General features: G+C 39.8%; 1 pseudogene; it reads left to right on the forward strand.

Moving 5' to 3' along the window:
• Window positions 1–1,209: 1,209 nt before the first annotated feature.
• LOC120233227 lies at window positions 1,210–1,696 on the forward strand (annotated as a pseudogene).
• Window positions 1,697–20,521: the final 18,825 nt, after the last annotated feature.

Raw genomic sequence — 20,521 nt, forward strand, 5'->3', positions numbered from 1 at the left:
ATCTGATATGTCCTAGCAATATGTTATTGATATAATTCCAGTTGTTATTATTATAAAATATTATGTGTTACAAAAATAACCAATTTCCTTGTCAACTCCATTATAATGAACTCTCATCAGATCTTTAATAATGGGCATTTTTAAGTCTTTTGTCTTTTTTAGAGAATTATTGTTTTACTCTGATGCTTTGTAAAAGTAGAAGTGCTTTGTCTTTAAGAAGATTCATGGAAAGGACTCTGGCAAACACAGGTTTCTGATAATTTTACAATCATAAAACTGAACTGAATAAGAATTTCCAGAACTAATGTAACAAAACAAAACACTGGATTTAAGCAGAAAAAGAATAAATAATGTGGAACTGAGGAGTATGACTATAGTTTTTATGGCTTCTTGTTTGAAAGAGTTCTGGTTCTCTAATGTTTCATTTTTCCAGATTTGAGGAAACTTTAAGTTATCTATGACTTACAGCAATTTGGTAAAGTGTACTATTGTAGACAAAGATGAAACATTTATTTTTTTCTCTATACCTGATTCCTCCTGAATTCAGAAACTCTTCAGTATTATTTTTGTGGCAAAATTGTTATTTATTTACATAAATTCAAAATTGAATTGAATTGTCCTTATATAGGAACACAATTGGAAATATTAGCTATATTACCTAAGCTTTGATTGGAATGTCATATTTGAGATAGATGTGCATAGATTCAGACATGACCAGATAGATTTAAGGAACTAAAGTTGACTTTACAGAGCCAATAAAACCCTTTGGAAAAATAGACCTGATGCCCCACTTACAAAGTTCCAACAAAGCAGACTTAAAAAAAGGTGTTCATAGGGGCACCTGGTGGCTCAGTCGGTTAAGCCTCTAACTCTTGGTTTCAGGTCAGGTCATCATCTCACAGTTTGTGGGTTCGAGCTCTGCATAGAGATCTGCCTTGGCAGTGTGGAACCTGCTTGGGTTTCTCTCTCTCCGTCTCTCTCTGCCCCTCCCCAGCTCTCTCTCTCTCCCTCTCCCTCTCACACACACACACTAAATAAACTTTAAAAATAATAAAAAATAAGAAGTGCTTCTATGAGGCCATAGTGCTGGGAGCTTGGCAGGTGTGGGGCTGATACTTGCAGTCTGGTGGCAGCACAGCTCTGAGCACACGCTGTGCCTTAGCAGAAGCAGCAGCAGCAGCAGAAGAGCCACCTCTGCCATTACAGCCCCTGCGCTGGTGCAGCCGCCCTCACTCCCTCTGTTCTTCCTCCTTTCGCTTGCACCATGGCTGATCAGCTGACAGAAGAACAGATTGCTGAGCTCAAGGAAGCTTTCTCCCTATTTGACAAAGATGATGGTGGCACCATCACAACAAAGGAACTTGGAACTGTCATGAGGTCACTGGGTCAGAACCCAACAGAAACCGAATTACAAGATGTGATCAACAAGGTAGATGCTCACGATGACAGCACCATTGACTTCCTAGAGTTTTTGACTATGACAGCTAGAAAAATAAAAGATAGAGATAGTAAAGAAGAAATTTGGAAGCCATTCTGAATCTTTGACAAGGATGGCAATGGTCAGATCAGTGCAGCAGAACTATGTCATGTCATGACAAACTTAGGAGAAAAATTAACAGATGAAGAAGTAGATGAAATGATCAGAGAAGCAGATATTGATGGAGACGGACAAGTGAGCTATGAAGAATTTGTGTAGGGGGTGCCTGGGTGGCTCAGTCCATTGAGTGATGGACTTCAGCTCAGGTAATGATCTCACAGTTGATGGGTTCAAGTCCTATGTTGGGTTTGGCACTGATGGTGAAGAGCCTGCTTGGGATTATCTGTCTCCCTTTCTCTCCCTCTCTCTCTTCCCTTCCCTGCTCACAAACACACACTCTCTCTTTCAAAAATAAACATAAAAAAAACTTCATGTACATGATGACTGCAAGATGAAGATCTACTTTCAACTCCCCACCCCCCCAGAAGAATCAAATTGAAACTTTTTAAAAATTTTTTTAAATGTGTTTTTTTTTTTGAGAGAGAGAGAGAGAGACAGCATAAGCAGGGGAGGGTCAGAGAGAGGGAGACACAGAATCTGAAGACAGGCTCCAGGCTCTGAGCTAGCTGTTAGCACAGCACCCGACACGGAGCTCAAACCCACAAACTGTGAGCTTAAGTCAGACGGTTAACCTACTGAGCCACCCAGACGCCCCTCAAATTGAATCTTTTACTTACCTCTTGCAAAAAAGGAAGAAAGGAAGGAAGGAAGGAAGGTAGGAAGGAAGGAAGGAAGGAAGGAAGGAAGGAAGGAAGGAAGGAAGGAAGGAAGGAAGGAAGGAAGGAAGGAAGGAAAAGAAAGAAAGAAAGAAAGAAAGAAAGAAAGAAAGAAAGAAAGAAAGAAAGAGAAAGAAAGAAAGAGAAAGCAAGCAAGCAAGCAAGCAAGAAAAAGAAAGAAAGAAAGAAAGAAAGAAAGAAAGAAAGAAAGAAAGAAAGAAAGAAAGAAAGAAAAAGAAAAAGAAAAAGAAAAAATTCACTTACTTATCCTGTTTCTATATAGAAAAAAAAGAGGGGGGTGCTTGTGTTGTCAATCACTGTTCTTGCTGGACTTAGGTAAATTATCAGGCAAAGTCCAATGGAAACAAACTAATTTTCCTGCGATTATCTTTGAAAAAAAGAAATGAAGATAATTGTAGAGAGAAAAATTATGTTTGCACCTTTATAGACATTAGATTCTAAACCTTTTAATGGTCTTTGAGACTTTGTTTTATACCTGCTAATTGGACTGGATCCTGAATTCTTCTAGTTTCCTCAAATATTTGGCTACAACTCTCCAAAGTAACATTTCCATTTTTCTCCCACCCTTCTGATTTAGAATCACTGAAAACAGACTGCCCTTGAATCTCCTTACAAGGGAGTATTCTAAGTCCTCCTCACTACCCAGATGGCAGCCAAACTTTAGGGACTTGGCCACACACCTCACAGCTAAAGAAGGCTCTATCTGACATTTTGTTACATGCAGCCCTTGGAGATCTTTAAGTCAAATTGACTAAGAAGACATGTAGCTTGAGACACCTGGGTGGCTCAGTTAGTTAAGAGTCTGAGTTTGGCCCAGGTTAGATCTCACAACTCATGAGTTCGAGCCCCATGTCAGGCTCTGTGCTGACAGCTCAGAGCTTGCAGTCTGCTTTGGATTCTGTGTCTCCCTCACTCTCTCTCTGCCCCTCCCCTGCTCCTACTCTGTCTCTGTCTCTCTCTCAAAAATAAATAAACATTTAAAAATTTTTCTTAAAAGAAGAGAAGTAGCTATCATTGGTGTGGACTGCTTCTGCTCAAGAAACTGGATCAAGACTTCATATTTTAACTAACCATGAAACCTTTTCTTCTTCCCTTTCTTTCCTACTGGCCTGGAAAGATAACACCATCATCTGATTCTCCCAGGCCACATCGTTCAGACTATTGGATTTGTCATCAAGAATTCTGATCTGTCCATGATGCTAGTGACTCCCTCATTCATTTCCTTGTCTCTGGTTAAGAACCCTAAACCCAGGGAAACTTGTGTCCAGGTTCTAGGTAAAGAAAGGAACACACAGCAATCAGAATAAAACTGCCTGTGTGGTCTATAGGCCCTTACAATTTTATTGGTCTCCATGACTGTCACCTTTCCAGGCCTTACTCACAGGAGGCATTCATGATTCAGGATTTGCTTCCTTTGTCAGGGCCCTACTTCCCTGGTTATTAGTAAGTATAAATGAGACTATGATCAGGAATTTCTTCTTAACTCTCAAAAATATTGCAGAATCTGCTGCTAAAACAGTAGTTGCCCAGTCCTTTGACTCTCCGGCCAAAGATGTTCGGTTTTTTTTTTTTTTTAAATTTTTAAAATGTTTTTATTTACTTCTGAGAGAGAGAGAGAGATAGCATGAACAGGGGAGGGTCAGAGAGAGAAGGAGATACAGAATCCAAAGCAGGCTCCAGGCTCTCACCTAGCTGTCAGCACAGAGCCCGACGCGGGGCCCGAACCCACAAACAGCGAGATCATGACCTGAGCCGAAGTCGGACGGTTAACCGACTGAGCCACCCAGGTGCCCCAAAGATGTTCTTGATAATAAGATAAGGCTTAATTATCTTTTAGTTGAGCAAGGAAGTAGCTGTGCTATAGCCAATGTCACCTGCCAACACTTGGATTAACACTTCTGAGGATGTTGAAATTCAATTACAGAAGGTCACTGAGCAAACCATTTGGCTTTAAAAAGTTTCTCCTTCAATGAGTTCTTTCTTTGACTTATTTGATTTTGACTGGTTTGGGTCTTGGGAACCATGGCTTAGAAATGGGACATTGGGAATTATTCTGTTTATAATAATCATAGAAATCTCCCTAATGCATTGTTTTGTCTTCAGAGGTTTACATATATGTTTGCAGCCACTAACCACCAAGCAAATAATTTCCCTAAGTCTGGAACATCAGAAAAGGAACAAAGAGAATGACAAATGTAAAAATTGTGAACCAGAAGGTATGGCCTGTGAATATCACAACAATTCTGCAAAAACATCATAACCTGTGAATACCACACAGAGAATCAACAAAGACTGAGAACTTTTGAGTGATAGTTAGGAGTGGTACTAATCCTTTAAATTTTGATCACATCTCTCAGTTAAACTGAGAGTCTGATTAAAAGGGGGTAATTGTTAAAAAGGACCAGCAGTCCCCAAATGGAGTCACTGTGCTAAGCCCTGTGTCAGCAAACCAAGACTTAATACCTAAACTGATCAGCCTCTCCCAGGACTATAATCTTAAACAGCCAGTCTGGAATTTCCTGGTCAGTACTAGTGAGGTAGTCCACTTGATAGACCTTTTTGTCCCCTTAAGGAAATTGACCTTACCTGAAATAATCCACTCCCTTTCTCTTCCTGCCTATAAAAGTTTCCAGTTTTGTACTGCTGCTTGGAGCTCCTTTTTATTTGTTAGATAAGATGCTGCCTGATTCATGGATCATTGAATAAAGTCAATTTGATCTTAAATATTTTTTATGTTTATTTATATTTGAGAGAGAGACAGACAGCACAAGTTGAGAGAGACAGAGCATGAGTTGGGGAGGGGAAGATTAAGAGGGAGATACGGAATCCAAGGCAGGCTCCAGGCTCTGAGCTGTCAGCACAGAGCCTGACACAGGGCTCGAACCCACGAACTGTGAGATTATGATCTGAGCTAAGGTTGGACACTTAACCAACTGAGCCACCCAGGAAACCCTTTATCCTCATTTTATAGATAAGGATGCTAAGTCACATAAAGGTTATGGAAGACATAAGGCACATGTGCATGGTGATGTGGGAAATAAAGGCAAAAGAAAAAAATTAAATTTCCTTACAACTTACAGCCCATTGACAAGTCCGTGAGACAGACATAGTGATGTTCCTCTACGAGTGCAACTGCATAGATGCTAATACTTTGCTAAAGGCAGAGGGCAACTTTATCTTTTTTTTTTCCTGTATGATTTTGTCATTTAAGTATGTTATATAAATGACTTTTTTTCACTTTCCTGTGGTGTGCTGGAACATATTTTTAAAACTCCATTTTTATTTATCTCTAGTGTTTTTGAGTATATTTCTTTGTATAGATATTTCATTGGTTGCTCCCAGTATTACATTGTAGTATATATACAATTTATCAGTCTACTGGTGTTACATTTTACTAATTAATTTACTAATTAAATTTACTAATTGATTAATTACCAGTTCAAATTGTAGATACTCTATCTCCCCTCACCCTCCCTGTTTATAATGTAATCACTGCAAATATTTTCTCCACATTCATGAGAAACAAATTAGTGTTAAACCTTTTGCTTTAACCATTAAACATAGTTTGGAAAACTCAAGGGGAGAAGGAAAGTCTATTGCATTTATCTCTTATTTTTATTCTTTCGGTTCTTTTCTTAAGTGTTTTCTTTATTTCTGAGACAGAGAGCAGGAGAGAGAGAGAGAGAGAGAGAGACAGTGTGAGCAAGGGAGGGTCAGAGAGAGACGGAGATACAGAATCTGAAACAGGCTCCAGGCTCTGTCAGCACAGAGCCCGACGCGGGGCTTGAACCCACGAACTGTGAGATCATGACCTGAGCTGAAGTCTGATGCTTAACTGACTGAGCCACCCAGGCACCCCTCTTTCATTTCTTACTTTCTTCCTGATGATCTAAGAGTCCTTTTTTAAAACAATTTTTTTTCCAAAAAAAAATAATTTCCTTTCTGCTTTGAGCACTTCCTTTAGCCATTCTAAAGATAAGTCTGCTGGTGATATACTCAATTAGCTTTCCTTCATCTGTGAAAAAGCATGTGTTTTTCCTTCATTCATGAAGTGTATTTCTGCTGGGCAGAGAATTTGGGTTGATAGTTCTTTTTATTTAGCACTTGAAAAACGTTATGCCACTTCCTTCTGACATGTGTGGTTTCCGATGAGAAATCCACTGTCATTAGACTTGTTTCCCTCTCTATTCATTGATCTTTCTGTGCTTTCAAGTTTATTTCTTTGGCTTCAATCTTCAGGGATTTGGCTGTGTTGTATCTTGGTGTGGATTTCTTTGAATTTATCATAGTTGGGATCATTTAACTTCTTGAATCTGTAGATTTATATCTTTTGCCAAATTTGGGGAACTTTCAGCCATTACCACTTTGAATACTTTTTCAGCTCCATCTTCTTTCTCTTCTCCTTCTGTGATGGCCTAAATATTAGATCTTTTGTAATAGTCCCACAGGCATTTGATGCTCTGTTTACTTTTTTTTGGAGTTTTATAATTACTTTTATTCTACATTTTTTAAATGTTTACTTTTGAGAGAGAGGGACACACACACACACACACACACACACAGAGTGTGAGTGGGGGAGGGACAGAGAGAGAAGGAGACACAAAATCTGAAGCAGGCTCCAGACTTTGGGCTTCAGCACAGAGCCTGATGTGGGGCGTGAACTCAGGAACTGTGAAATCACGACCTGAGCTAAAGTCAGATGCTTAACTGACTAAGCCACCCAGGTGCCCCATTATTCTACATTTTTATTGTAATTTCTGTGTTTCTGTGAGACCATTTAGAAGGCAACCTTGTCTTGATATTAACCCAACCTCCAGGATCCTGTAGTCTTCCTTAACATATAAGAATTCTTTTGGAGGATGGGCATGGAGGAGGACACTTGTGGGGATGAGCACTGAGTGTCATGTGGATACTAATTTGACAATAAACTATTTGTAAAAAAAAAAAAAAAGAATTCTTTTGGAGAAGATGGCGGAGAAATAGAGAGCTCCATGCATTTCACTTGCACCCATCTCTCAAACAGAGAAGGCCTGAAGTCATAGGACACTGAGCCACAGGAGTTTCAGAAGAGAAAGAGACAGAGTACATGGGGAAGGAAACCTCAAAAGTGCCTGAGTGCGATCTAGGGAATAGAGATACGGAGGGAGGGGAGTGAACCTGGCTTGCATGCAGCTGCGGTGAGTGATGAGCCGCAGCGACCGGTGGGGAGCTGCTGCTAGTCCAGGGAAAAGGAAAGGAAAGCTGAGATTGCTCATAGAACCATCCCTGGAGAAGAGAAAAACCTCAGGTTGGAAAGAGAGTGCTTTTTTTAGTTCTGGCTGGGGTGCTGACTTTGAACTAGGTGATCCCGGTCCCAGAAGGTGCCATAAAAAACTGCTCTGCAGGGCTCTGGGCACCATCCCTGGAGGCGGTGGCCCGGTGATGCGGTGGCAGTGCAGACTCTGCGGACCTGAAGTTGCTACGTTCCCACAGGCACTTGGCTGTTTGACCCCAGAGGATCTGAGGCTGCAACACTTCCCCCACCCCCCACTCAGCCCCCCGGCAGCAGGGAAGCATTGACCTGCAGGACTGTTTTGGGCTGTATAAACAAAGCTAGTGGACTAGGACCTGGAAACGAGGCATGGCGTGGGGCATAGAACTCAGCCCTCCTCGGCTACATCCTCAGCACAGGGAGATCTGACCCAAAGGACTGATTTGCAACGCTTGGTTGAGAAGGGACTGGGGTGACGCCATTCTTCTCTTCACAACCACCAAGGAGGGGCTTCAAGGAGCAGCCAGTGGGACACGGTGGAGACAAGACCTGCCTACACCAAACAATGCCCATCCCCACCAGAGAGCTGTGTTGTTGTTGTTGTTATTTTTACCTGAGCCTGGATTTGCATGTTTATTGGTTTTGTCTGTGTGTTTGTGTACCTTTGTTCCTTCTGTGGTTGTCTGTTTTCTTTTTCCAGGGCTGCCTCAAGAAACAAGCCAAAGTACACATGGTGGAGACTCTCAAATACTGCTACAAGTAGGGAAACAAAATAACCAAATGCTCAACAAGAGAAACCAAGAGACACCATTCAAAGAACACTTCCTGAACAGACAGACCCTGAGCAGTCAAAGAGCCCTCTACAAAAGAGCAGAACTCACAGGGGCAGAGTGTACAATAAGCTTTTAAAATTGACAAGAGATAGAAAGCTAACCAAAATGATGAAACGGAAGAACTCTCCTCCAAAGAAATTCCAGGAAGAAATGACAGCTAAAGAACTGCTCAACACAGATATAAGCAACATAACTGAACAAGTTTTTAGAACAATAATCATAAAATGAATCGCTGGGCTTGAAAAAAGCATGGAGGATATCAGAGAAACTATGGGTACAAACACTATGGAGCTTAATAGTTATGATGAATTTAAAAATGCGATAAATGAGATACATAATAAACTGGAGGTGTCCAATGCATGGACTAAAGAGGCAGAAAGGAGAATAAGTGACTTAGAAGACACAATTATAGAAAAAGAGGAAGCCGAGAAAAAAAAAAAGAGAAAGTGATCCAGGAACATGAAAGAAGAGTTCGAGAGCTCAGCGATACAATCAAGCAGAACAAAATCCGTATCATAGGAATCCCAGAAGAGGAAGAGAGAGGGAAAGGTGCTGAAGGAGTCCTGGAACAAATTATAGCAGAGAACTTCCCCCAACCAGGGGAAGGAAGTAGATGTTGAAATTCAAGAGGCACAGAGAACTCCCCTCAGACGTAACTTGATCTTCTGCACAACATAGCATAGTGAAACTGGCAAAATATAAGGACAAAGAGAAAATTTTGAAAGCAGTTAGGGAGAAAAGGGCCCTAACATACAAAGGGAAATGTATCAGATTGGTGACAGACCTATCTACTGAAACTTGGCAGGTCAGAAAGGAATGGCAGGAGATCTTCAATGTGATGAACAGAAAAAATATACAGCCAAGAATCCTTTATCCAGCAAGCCTGTCATTCAAAATAGAAGGAGAGATAAAAGTCTTTCCAAAAAAACAAAAATTGAAAGAATTTTCCACCACTAAACCAGCCCTACAAGAAATCCTGAGGGGGACTCTCTGAGGGAAATGTTGCAAGGAACATAAGATACTAGAGACAACCACCACAGGCATTAATCCCACAAACGACACAATGACTCTAAACCCACATATTTCAATAATAACACTGAATGTAAATGGGCTGAATGCTCCAATCAAAAGACATAGGGTAGCAGAATGGATAAATAACCAAAATCCGTCTATTTGCTGCCTACATGAGACGCATTTTATACTGGAAGACACCTTCAGATTAAAAGTAAGAGGATGGAGAAATATCTATCATGCTACTGGAAGTCAAAAGAAAGCTGGAGTAGCTATACTTATATCAGACAAACTGGACTTTAAATTAAAGACAGTAACAAGGGATGAAGAAGAACATTATATAATAATTACAGGGTCTATCCATCAGGAAGAACTAACAATTATAAATGTCTACACACCGAATATGGGAGCACTAAATATTTAAAATAATTAATCACAAACAGAAACAATCTTATAGATAAGAATGTGCTAATAGCAGGGGACTTTAATACTCCACTTACAGCAATGGATAGATCAACCAGACAGAAAATCACTAAAGAAACAATGGACTTGAATGGCACATTGGTCCAGATGGATCTGACAGATATATTTAGAACTCTACATCCTGAGGCCATGGAATTCACTTTCTTCTCAAGTGCGCATGGCACATTCTTCAAGATAGATCACATACTGGAACATAAAGAAGCCTTCAATAAATATAAAAGAATTGAGATCATACCGTGCACACTTTCAGATCACAATGCTATGAAACTTGAAATCAATCACAGGGAGAAGTCTGGAAAACCTCCAAAAGCATGGAGGGTAAAGAACACCCTACTAAAAAATGAATGGGCCAATCAGGCAATTAGAGAACAAATTAAAAAGTATATGCAAATGAAAATGAAAATACAACAATCCAAACTCTATGGGATGAGGCAACGGCAGTCCTAAGAGGAAAGTACATTGCACTCCAGGCCTATTTCAAGGAATTAGAAAAAGCGCAAGTGCAAAATCTAACAGAACACCTAAAGGACCTAGAGGGAAAGCAACAAGAGCACCCCAAACCCAGTAGGAGAAGAGAAATAGTAAAAATCAGAGAGAAATAAACAACATAGAAACCAAAGAAACAGTTGAACAGACCAATGAAACCAAGAGTCGGTTTTTTGAAAAAATAAACAAAATTGACACACCTCTAGCCAGGCTTCTCAAAAAGAAAAGAGAGAGCACTCAAATAGACAAAATCATGAGTGAAAATGGACTGACTACAACCAACCTCTCAGAAATACAAGCAATTATCAGGGAATACTATGAAAAATTATGTGCCAACAAATTGGACAACCTAGAAGAAATGGACAAATTCCTGAAACACACACTCACTACCAAAATTCACACAGGAAGAGAGAGAAAATCTGAACAGACCCATAACGAGTGAAGAAATTGAATCAGTTATCAAAAATCTCCCAACAAATAAGAGCCCTGGAACAGATGGCTTCCCTGGAGGATTCTACCAGACATTTAAAACAGAATTAATACCCATTCTTCTCAAACTATTCCAAAAAATAGAATCGAAGGAAAACTCCCGGACTCATTTTATGAAGCCAGCATCACTTTGATTCCCAAGCCAGACAGAGACCTAGCAAAAATCGAGAGCTACAGGTCAATATCCCTGATGAATACAGATGCAAAAATCCTCAACAAGATACTTGCAAATCGAATCCAATGGCACATAAAAAGAATTATCCACCAAGAATAAGTGGGATTCATTCCTGTGTTACAGGGCTGGTTCAGTATTTGCAAATCAATCCATGTGATACATCACATCAACAAAAGAAACGATAAAAACCATATGATCCTGTCAATAGATGCAGAAAAAGCATTTGACAAAATACAGCATCCCTTCTTAATAAAGACCCTCGAGAAAGTCGGGATAGAAGGAACTTACTTAAACATCATAAAAGCCATCTATGAGAAGCCTTCAGCTAACATCATCCTCAACAGGGAAAAACTGAGAGCTTTCCTCCAGAGATCAGGAACACGACAGGGATGTCCACTCTCACCACTGTTGTTTAACATAGTCCTGGAAGTCCTAGCATCAGCCATCAGACAACAAAAGGAAATCAAAGGCATCAGAATTGGCAAAGAAGAAGTCAAACTCCCACTTTTTGCAGACGACATGATACTCTGCATAGAAAACCCAACAGACCCCACCAGAAGCCTACTAGAGCTGATCCATGAATTCAGCAAAGTTGCAGGATACAACATCAATGTACAGAAATCGGTTGCATTTTTATACACCAACAATGAAGCAACAGAAAGAGAAATCAAGAAACCGACCCCATTCACAATTGCACAAAAAACCATAAAATACCTAAGAATAAACCTAACCAAAGATATAAGAGATCTGTATGCTGAAAACTATAGAAAATTTATGAAGGAAATTGAAGACACAAAGAAATGGAAAAAAATTCCATGCTCATGGATTGGAAGAATAAATATAGTTAAAATATCATTACTACCCAAAGCACTCTACACATTCAATGCAATCCCAATCAAAATTGCACCAGCATTCTTCTCAAAACTAGAACAAACTATCCTAAAATTTGTATGGAACCACAAAAGACCCTGAATAGCCAAAAATTGAAGAAGAAAACCAAAACGGAGGCATCACCATCCCAGACTTTAGCCTCTACTACAAAGCTGTAATCATCAAGACAGTATGATATTGGCACAAAAACAGACACATAGACCAATGGAATAGAATAGAGAACTCAGATTTGGACCCAAGAGTGTACAGCCAACTAATCTTTGACAAAGCAGGAAAGAATACCCAATGGAAAAAAGACAGCCTCTTTAACAGATTGTGCTGGGAGAACTGGACAGCAACATGCAGAAGAATGAGCTAGATCATTTTCTCACACCATACACAAAAATCAACTCAAAATGGATAAAGGACCTAAATGTGAGACAGGAAACCATCAAAACCCTAGAGGAGAAAGCTGGAAACAACCTCCTTGACCTCATCCGCAGCAATTTCTTACTTGACACATCCCCAAAGGCAAGGGAATCGAGCAAAAATGAACTATTGGGACCTCATCAAGATTAAAAGCTTCTGCACAGCAAAGGAAACTCCATAAAACTAATAAGCAACTGACGGGATCGGAAAAGATAGTTGCAAATGACATATCAGATAAAGGGCTAGTATACAAAATCTATAAGGAACTCACCAAACTCCACACCCAAAAAACAAACAACCCAGTAAAGAAATGGGCAGAAGACATGAACAGACACTTCTCCAAAAAGGACATCCAGATGGCCAACAGACACATGAAATGATGTTCAGCATCCCTCCTCATCAGGGAAATACAAATCAAAACTACACTGAGATACCACCTCACACCAGTCAGAGGGGCTAAAATGAGCAAATCAGAGAACGCGAGATGCTGGCAAGGATGTGGAGATATGGGCACCCTCCTACACTCTTGGTGAGAATGTAAACTGGTGCAGTCCCTCTGGAAAACAGTGTAGAGGTTCCTCAAAAAAATTAATAATAGAACTCCTCTATGACCCAGCAATAGCACTGCTAGGAATTTACCCAAGGGATACAGGAGTGCTGATGCATAGGGGCACATGTATCCCAGTGTTCATAGCAGCACTTTCAACAATAGCCAAATCATGGAAAGAGCCTAAGTGTCCATCAACTGATGAATGGATCAAGAAGATGTGGTTTATCTATACAATGGAATACTACATGGCAATGAGAAAGAATGAAATCTGGCCATGTGTAGCAACATGGGCAGAACTTGAGGGTGTTATGCTGAGCGAAATACGTCAGGCAGAGGAGAACAAACACCATATGTTTGCACGCATAGGAGGATTAAGAGGAACTTAACAGAGGACGATGGGTGAGAACAAGGGGAAAAATAGTGGGGGAGAAGGAGAGAGGAAAACCATGAGAGACTCTTGAATGCTGAGAACAAACTGAGGGCAGATGAGATGGGGGGAGGGAAAGGGGGCACTTGTGGGGATGAGCACTGGGTGTTATATGGAAACCAAATTGACAATAAACTATTAAAAATAAATAAATAAAAATTCTTTTGGAAACTCCCTTCATCTCTACCCCTCTCTGTCCCCAAATATATGTTAGTATTCATCCTTCAGGTGTATGGCCCACTAATATACATCTGAAGAGTCTTATGACTAAGGTTTTATCAAACAGTAATAAATGACCTTTTCCCGATAACAGCTCCTCAAGGTCCTGGAAACCTTGCTTCCAAAATTCCTTAGAGGCTTACACTATCCCTAACCCCCTTCCAACTTAAAAGTATATAACAGACACCTGTTACAACCTCAGACAGCTCTTTCTGCTCTTTGGATCTGCCCCATTCTTTAAGAAAAGCACCTTTTGCATCAAAGATGTCTCAAGAATTCTTTCTTGGCCAATAGCTCTAAACCTGCCTCACAAGGTACATGGATGTCCAACTAGAATTCTAAAAGAGAAAAGAGAAAACAATTGAGGAAAGGCAACTTTTGAAAGGATAAAGATTGAATAGTATCCAGAATTAATAAAAATCATGAATCTTCAGATTAATGAAGTACACCAAATCCCAAGTAAATCTCTAAAGCAATGTTAATACAAAAAATAATAGCTATATTTATTGAGTACTTAAGAGTTAGACACTATTCTAAATGAATTACATCAATTATATCATTAACCTTCACAGCACAACAACCTTATGAAATAATCTCTGCCATTATCCCCAGTTTGCAGATAAGAAAACTAAGACAGAGAGGTCAAGTAGCCATCCTAAGTTTACAGCCTGCAAATGGTGAAGCCAGGATTGAAACTCAGACTATTTGATTCCAAAGAATACACCTTTCACACCAAGAAAAGATATCATTTTTAATGATTATTTATTTATTTTGAGACAGAGACAGAGAGAGACAGAGACAGAGAGACAGAGAGAGAGATGCCCTGAGTGTGCAAGTGGAGGAGGGACAGAGAGAGAAGGAGAAAGAGAATCAGAGAGACAGTGAAAGAACATATTCCACACTAAGTGTGGTGGGGCTTGGGGCTCAATCTCTTGACAGTGAGATCTTAACCTGAGCTGATATCAAGAATTGCATGCTTAACTGACAGAGTCACCCAGGTGCCTCAAGAAAAAAAAATGTTTTAATATTATTTTTGTCCTCCATCTTAACATTACATCTGAAGAATCCTACATCTTAATAGCCTATGCCCTTGCTAAAAAGTGTGGTCCATGAACTAGTGGTGTCAGCATTGTATGACATCGTGTTTAAATACAGAATTTCAGTTCCACACTAAATCAGAATTCACTTTTTAATAAGATCTTCAGGTGATTCACATACAAAGTTTGAAAAGCATTATTCTATGTAGTCCCAAGCCCAATCCTTTTGCAATATAGTAATAAAAATGTCTAACTTTAACTCTTTGATGCAATTGCTTGTAGTTTTCTGGTATTACACTGCAAACTCCCCCAGAGCAGGGACTGTGTCTGCCTTGACTATGACTGCATTTGGAGTGCCTGATACCAAGTTGGGACATAGTACATTTTTGATAACCATTTTGATTCAATAAGTAAATAAATATTGGCCAAAAAATGGATAGAATTTTTTATTGGAACAAGAAAATATGGTATTGAAATGACCTCTGTTTCTTTTCATCTAAGTTACATTTTCAAAATATATCATAGGGTGCCTGGATGGCTCAGTCAGTTAAGGATCCAGTTTGGTCTAGGCTCAGGTCATGATGTCAAGGTTAGTGAGATCAAGCTCCGCATCTGGCTCTGCACTGATGGTGTGGAGCCTGCTTGGGATTCTTTCTCTCCCTCTCTCTCTGTCCCTCCCCTGCTCCGTGCCCTTTCTCTCTCTCTCAAAATAAATAAAGTTAAAAATAAACTTTTTTTCAAATATCAGATTTGGGGTGCCTGGGAGACTCAGTTGGTTGAGCATCTGACTCTTGATTTTGGCTTATGATCTCAGGATTGTGGGATTGAGCGGTGAGTAAGGGTTCACACTGAGCTTGGAGCCTGCTTAAGATTCTCTCTCTCTCTCTCTCTCTCTCTCTCTCTTTCTCTCTCTGACACTCTCCCCTGCTCTTTCTATTTCTCTCTAAAATAAACAAAAATAAAATAAAAATATAAAAATATATCAGATTAGTAGATATTGGTAATGTTCTTGAACTCACTTGAATTCAATGCTATTTCTTCTACTATGTTAATATTGATGTTAAATATATTATTAAAATAATTAGGTAGAAATTGATTTTCTTTTATAATAGTCCCAAAGTGTCTGATATGGGATACTTGAAAAGTACAAATAGCATTTTGTACTTTTCTCCCCACCAAAAAGTACAAATAGCTTTCAGCCCTTTCAGTTTATAAGGTATGTGCTGATTTCAAGAATATAATAGAAATCAAAGGTAAATTTTCTTATTTCTACTTCTCAAATAAAGAAGCCACATGACAAAAAAAAGAAAAGCAAGAAAGAAAGAAAAGAAATTCCCCCACATGTAAACATTCCAACCATCTAGAGGAGAAAGCAGATGGGTCTTCTGTAAAGTGTTGGACTCAATCAATTTCATTTCTTAAAGTTTCTCTTCAAATTGGTGTTTATTTGCAAACATGTTATGTATGGAATCTTGATTTACTGTGCTTCTCTCTAATTCTTCTTTTGGAGGACAAACATTTTTGCTTTTCTTTGCTTATGTTGCATCTCCATAGCAATTGTCAGAACTCTTCCTCAGCAACAAACCCACCACATTGACCTCAGCAGGACCAAAAATGTCTTACACAGAGCTTGTCTTATTTTTTTCCCTTCAAAGGGAATGTTCCACTTCAGCAGTTCTTAGAGCTAAATATCATGAGCAAATTAGTGGGACTGACATATTTTATGAACTTCAGTACTTCGAAGCCCTACATACCTAACTGTGACCAGCCTTTACTGCCCACTGCCCCCTCCCACCCTCTGTGCTTCAATTACTCTCAATATGTGACTGTCCCCAACACACCCTTCTTTTATGTCTCTATCTCAGGACATGCTGTTACTACTGCCCAGACTACGGAGAAAGCAAAAATGTAGACAGAACATGGGCTTTGGGCAAACCTAGATTCATTTTTTCATTCCGTGATTTTGAGCAAATTCATTAACAACTCTGATCTATTTATTGATCAGAAAAATAAGAAATAGCAATATAGAGGGGTTAATGTTGTTGTAAGGACTAAGTAGAATAACAATGATAATAATTAACTGTTAATGAACATATTATGTGACATTATTGTGCCAACTGCCTATATAATTTAAATTATTTTTTAAAATGTTTATTTACTTTGAAAGAGAAAGAGAGCATACATATGTGCATGAGAAGTGGAGAGGCAGAGAGAGAAAGGAAAAGAAAATCCCAAGCAGGTTCCATGCTGTCAGCATGGAGCCTGAACAGGGCTTGAACCATGAACCATGAGATCATAACCTGAGCTGAAATCAAGAGTCAGATGCTTAACTGACTGAGCTACCCAGGTGTCCCTTGAATAGAAAACCTATCCTTTCAATAGCTCTTCCTTTTGTGAAATGATGAGTTTTTTAAATGCACCTCTCTTATACAGTAAGTTGTTAGTTCCTCAAGGACTAGGACATTATCTTCTTATTGTTCTTGGAATCAAGCAAACATTGTGTCTGATACAAAGTAGGAGCCCGGTGAATGTCTACTTCATGGATTGATAGTATGACACTGTTGACATTCCAGCTATTTCTGCACTGTCACCTTTACTCTTCAAGTCTCAAGTGTTCATCTACTAAAAATCATACCTTCCAGAGTTATTTTGAAGATTAAAAATGATAATGAGCCACAAAAAGACACAGAGGAAACTTAAGTGCATAACGCTAAGCAAAAGTAGCCAATCTGAGAAGGCTGTATACTCTATAATTCCAACTCTATGACATTCTAGAAAAGGCAAAATTATGGAGACAGTAAAATGATTAGTGGTTTCCAGGGATTCCAGAGAGGCAGGGAGGGAGGATAAGTAGGTGGAATATAGTGGATTTTTAGGACAGTGAATATATTACATATGATACAAATGTAATTCATTGTCAAAACCCACGGAGGTGTATACCACAAAATGTGAACCCTAGTGTAGACAGTATCTAATAATAATCTATCAATTTTGGTTCATCACTTTTAACAAATGTACCACATTAATGCAAGATATTAATTACATGAGAAACTAGTTTGGGGAGTGAGGCAGTATATGGGAACTCTGCACTTTCTGTCTGATTTTCCTGTAAACCTAAAGTTCTCTAAAAAAATTAAGTCTATTAATTATTTTTAAATAAAAAATTTAAAAAATAAACATAATGATATTTCAATATATGCTAGGCTTTTAAGAATTACATTCAACCATGGGGTGCCTGGGTGGCTCAGTTGGTTAAGCATCTGACTTCTGCTCAGGTCATGATCTCAAGTTCGTGAGTTTGAGTCCCACATCAGGCTCTATGCTGACAACTCAGAGCCTGGAGTCTGCTTTGGATTCTGTGTCTCTCCCTATCTCTGCCCCTCCCCTGCTTGTACTCTCTCTCTCTCTCTCTCTCTTTCTCTTTCTCTCTCAAAATAAATAAACATTAAAGAAAAAGAAAAGAATTACATTCAACCAGGGCATTTGGAGAGTCAGTTAAGCCTCTGGCTCTTGATTTGGGCTCAGGTCATGATCTCATGGTTTGTGAGGTAGAGCCCCACATTGGGCTTTGAGCTCATGGCACGGAGCCTGCCTGGGATTCTCTCTCCCGCCACTCTCTCTCTGCCCTTCTGCTGTTCTCCCTCTCTCTCCCAAAATAAATAAATAAACTTAAAAAAATTACATTCAACCAATAGTTATTGAATGCTTACTTTGTACTAGGCACAGTGCTGGGCACTGCCATTGTTCACATGGAAGAGCTTGTCCCTATCTTCAAGGGATTTAAATCTAATGAAAGTCACAGAGAGACAAAGAGATACATTTCAATGCAACGTGACATGTGCATAGATGTGCACAGAGGAAGCACATCTCACCCGGTCCAGAGAAGAGGTGGCTAGGGCAGGGAAGTCTTAAGGAAGCTATGCCTGAACTGAGCCTTGAAAATAAGCAAATATTAACAGATAAGGAAGAGGGGAATGTATAAGAAGAAACTTCCAGACATGATCAAAATAGAGAAGTGTGAACACAGTAGTCAGGGAGTTATACATAGTTGAATATTGCTGTGAGTAAGAGACAAAAGGCTGTAGGGACTGCAGGTGAAGACGGCAAAGTAGGAAGAGGTGACATTAAAAAGAGCTTATCAGCGCCATGCTGAAGGATCTGTTGCTGGGACCATAGGATCCCTGGAAGAATTTTAAGCAGCAGAGAGACCTAGTAGCCAGGAAGAAGATTGAGAAGGGCCGGCCTTTTGGACTCGGCTCCCTCTCCTTATCATGCCCTTATTCCCTGTGTAGCGCTGCTCATACCACGGAAGCAGTTTGTTTTCCTGGAAAGGGTCTAAGTGCGGGCAGCAGGTGAAGACTTGAAAGTGAAGATTTTGGCAACCAAATGGAGATTATGTGGGGCATGAAATGGGGACAGAGAAGATGGATATTTTCTCAGGCTGCTCATGGCCCATTAAGGCTGCTTTTCTATGACACAGACTCTTTCTGCTTCAATCTACTACTCATTGGCTCAATCTTCAGGATATCATCTCCAATCCCAGGAGAGGAAGTAATTGAAATATTTAAGGAATACCACTACCATACCCTCTTGACTGGTCCTGTGGGACCCTCTCTGGGTCCTCGGACCCAGCCAGACTGCATCACAGCCATTTCCCTTATGTTAGGCCTCCTGCATCCTCACTCCATATCCAGAGGATTTTGCAGTGCCACTAACTGAGCATTTGGTTTACTCAGGTCTTCCGAGACTTTTATTACTGCTTTCTAGCCTCCAAAAATCTGTTGCTATTGCTTCTTCTCCCTCTCTCCTCATCCTTGTGAGTTTTAGTAGAGTCCTGAAGGGAATTAGATTAGATACATTTGTTCAATCTATCATTTCTACCTGAAATCGACTGTCAAACATTCCAAAAAACTAAGATTCATATGTCTAATAAATATTGAGTGCCTACAATATTTTGGGCACTTTGATAAATGCTAGAGATGAGCTATGATTTATCTTCCATCATGATGATGGATGATCTAAGGCAATGGTTTGAAAGGAAAAGGTCCCTTTCCTTGCCCTGAAGTCGGAATTTTATTTTATGGGGATTACTCTATATTTGGGTTACTTGGGAAGCTTCATAACTGATTCTGATTTGAAGCCACATGACGAAACCTTGGATCATATCTGATGTCACCTACCCATTCCCCCACCCTAGCTGTGTTTCTGAGTGTCTGTAGGTTAATTGCACTAATACCTGATTCCAAGACTATATGTGGTGTCAGGGCTGATTTGACTTAAAGACCAAAGTTCATCCCGAATACTTCCTGGGCAAGGATCAAGTGCCTCAGGTGCTGATCAAAGGACAGGTGTGTGATAGTCTTAGCAGAATCTTTACATGCTCCTGATTTGTGTCTGTTCCTGGTGGCAGTTTATTCTCGATCTTTTCTTCAAAGTTTGCCAATAAGCTTTTTAAAAAAAAATATTCTTTTTTTTTTTGAGAGAGAGGCAGCTCAAGTGGGGGAGGGGCAGAGGGAGAGGGAGAAAGAATCTTTTTTTTTTTCAGTTCATTTATTCATTTTGAGAGAGTGGGGGGGGGAGGGGGGAAAGAGAGAGACAGAGAGAGAGAGAGAGAGAGAATCCCAAACAGGATCCACTCTGTCACTGCAGAGCCCGATACTATAGGCTCAAATTCACAAACCCTGAGACCATGACCTGAGCTAAAACCAAGAGTCAGACGCTTAATGGAATGATCCACCCAGGTGCCCCTACAATAAGCTTTGATAATCACAATGGTGGAAGGAGGCCAGTGGGGAGGTATGACATTTACTGAGTGTCTACTATGTGCAGGCAGTGGCCTTGGCACTTCACATTTATAACTCATTTAATTTAATGTTATTCCATAGTAAATCAATGAGCATGGCACAATTCTCCTGAAACAAAACAAATAATGCAAGCATTTGTCATTCTCTTTTCAATCTCCTTCTCACTCAGACCTCATACTCCTG

The sequence above is a fragment of the Hyaena hyaena genome, unplaced genomic scaffold, assembly GCF_003009895.1.
Source record: "Hyaena hyaena isolate Hyena2069 unplaced genomic scaffold, ASM300989v1 scaffold_89, whole genome shotgun sequence".
NCBI classification, from domain to species: domain Eukaryota; kingdom Metazoa; phylum Chordata; class Mammalia; order Carnivora; family Hyaenidae; genus Hyaena; species Hyaena hyaena.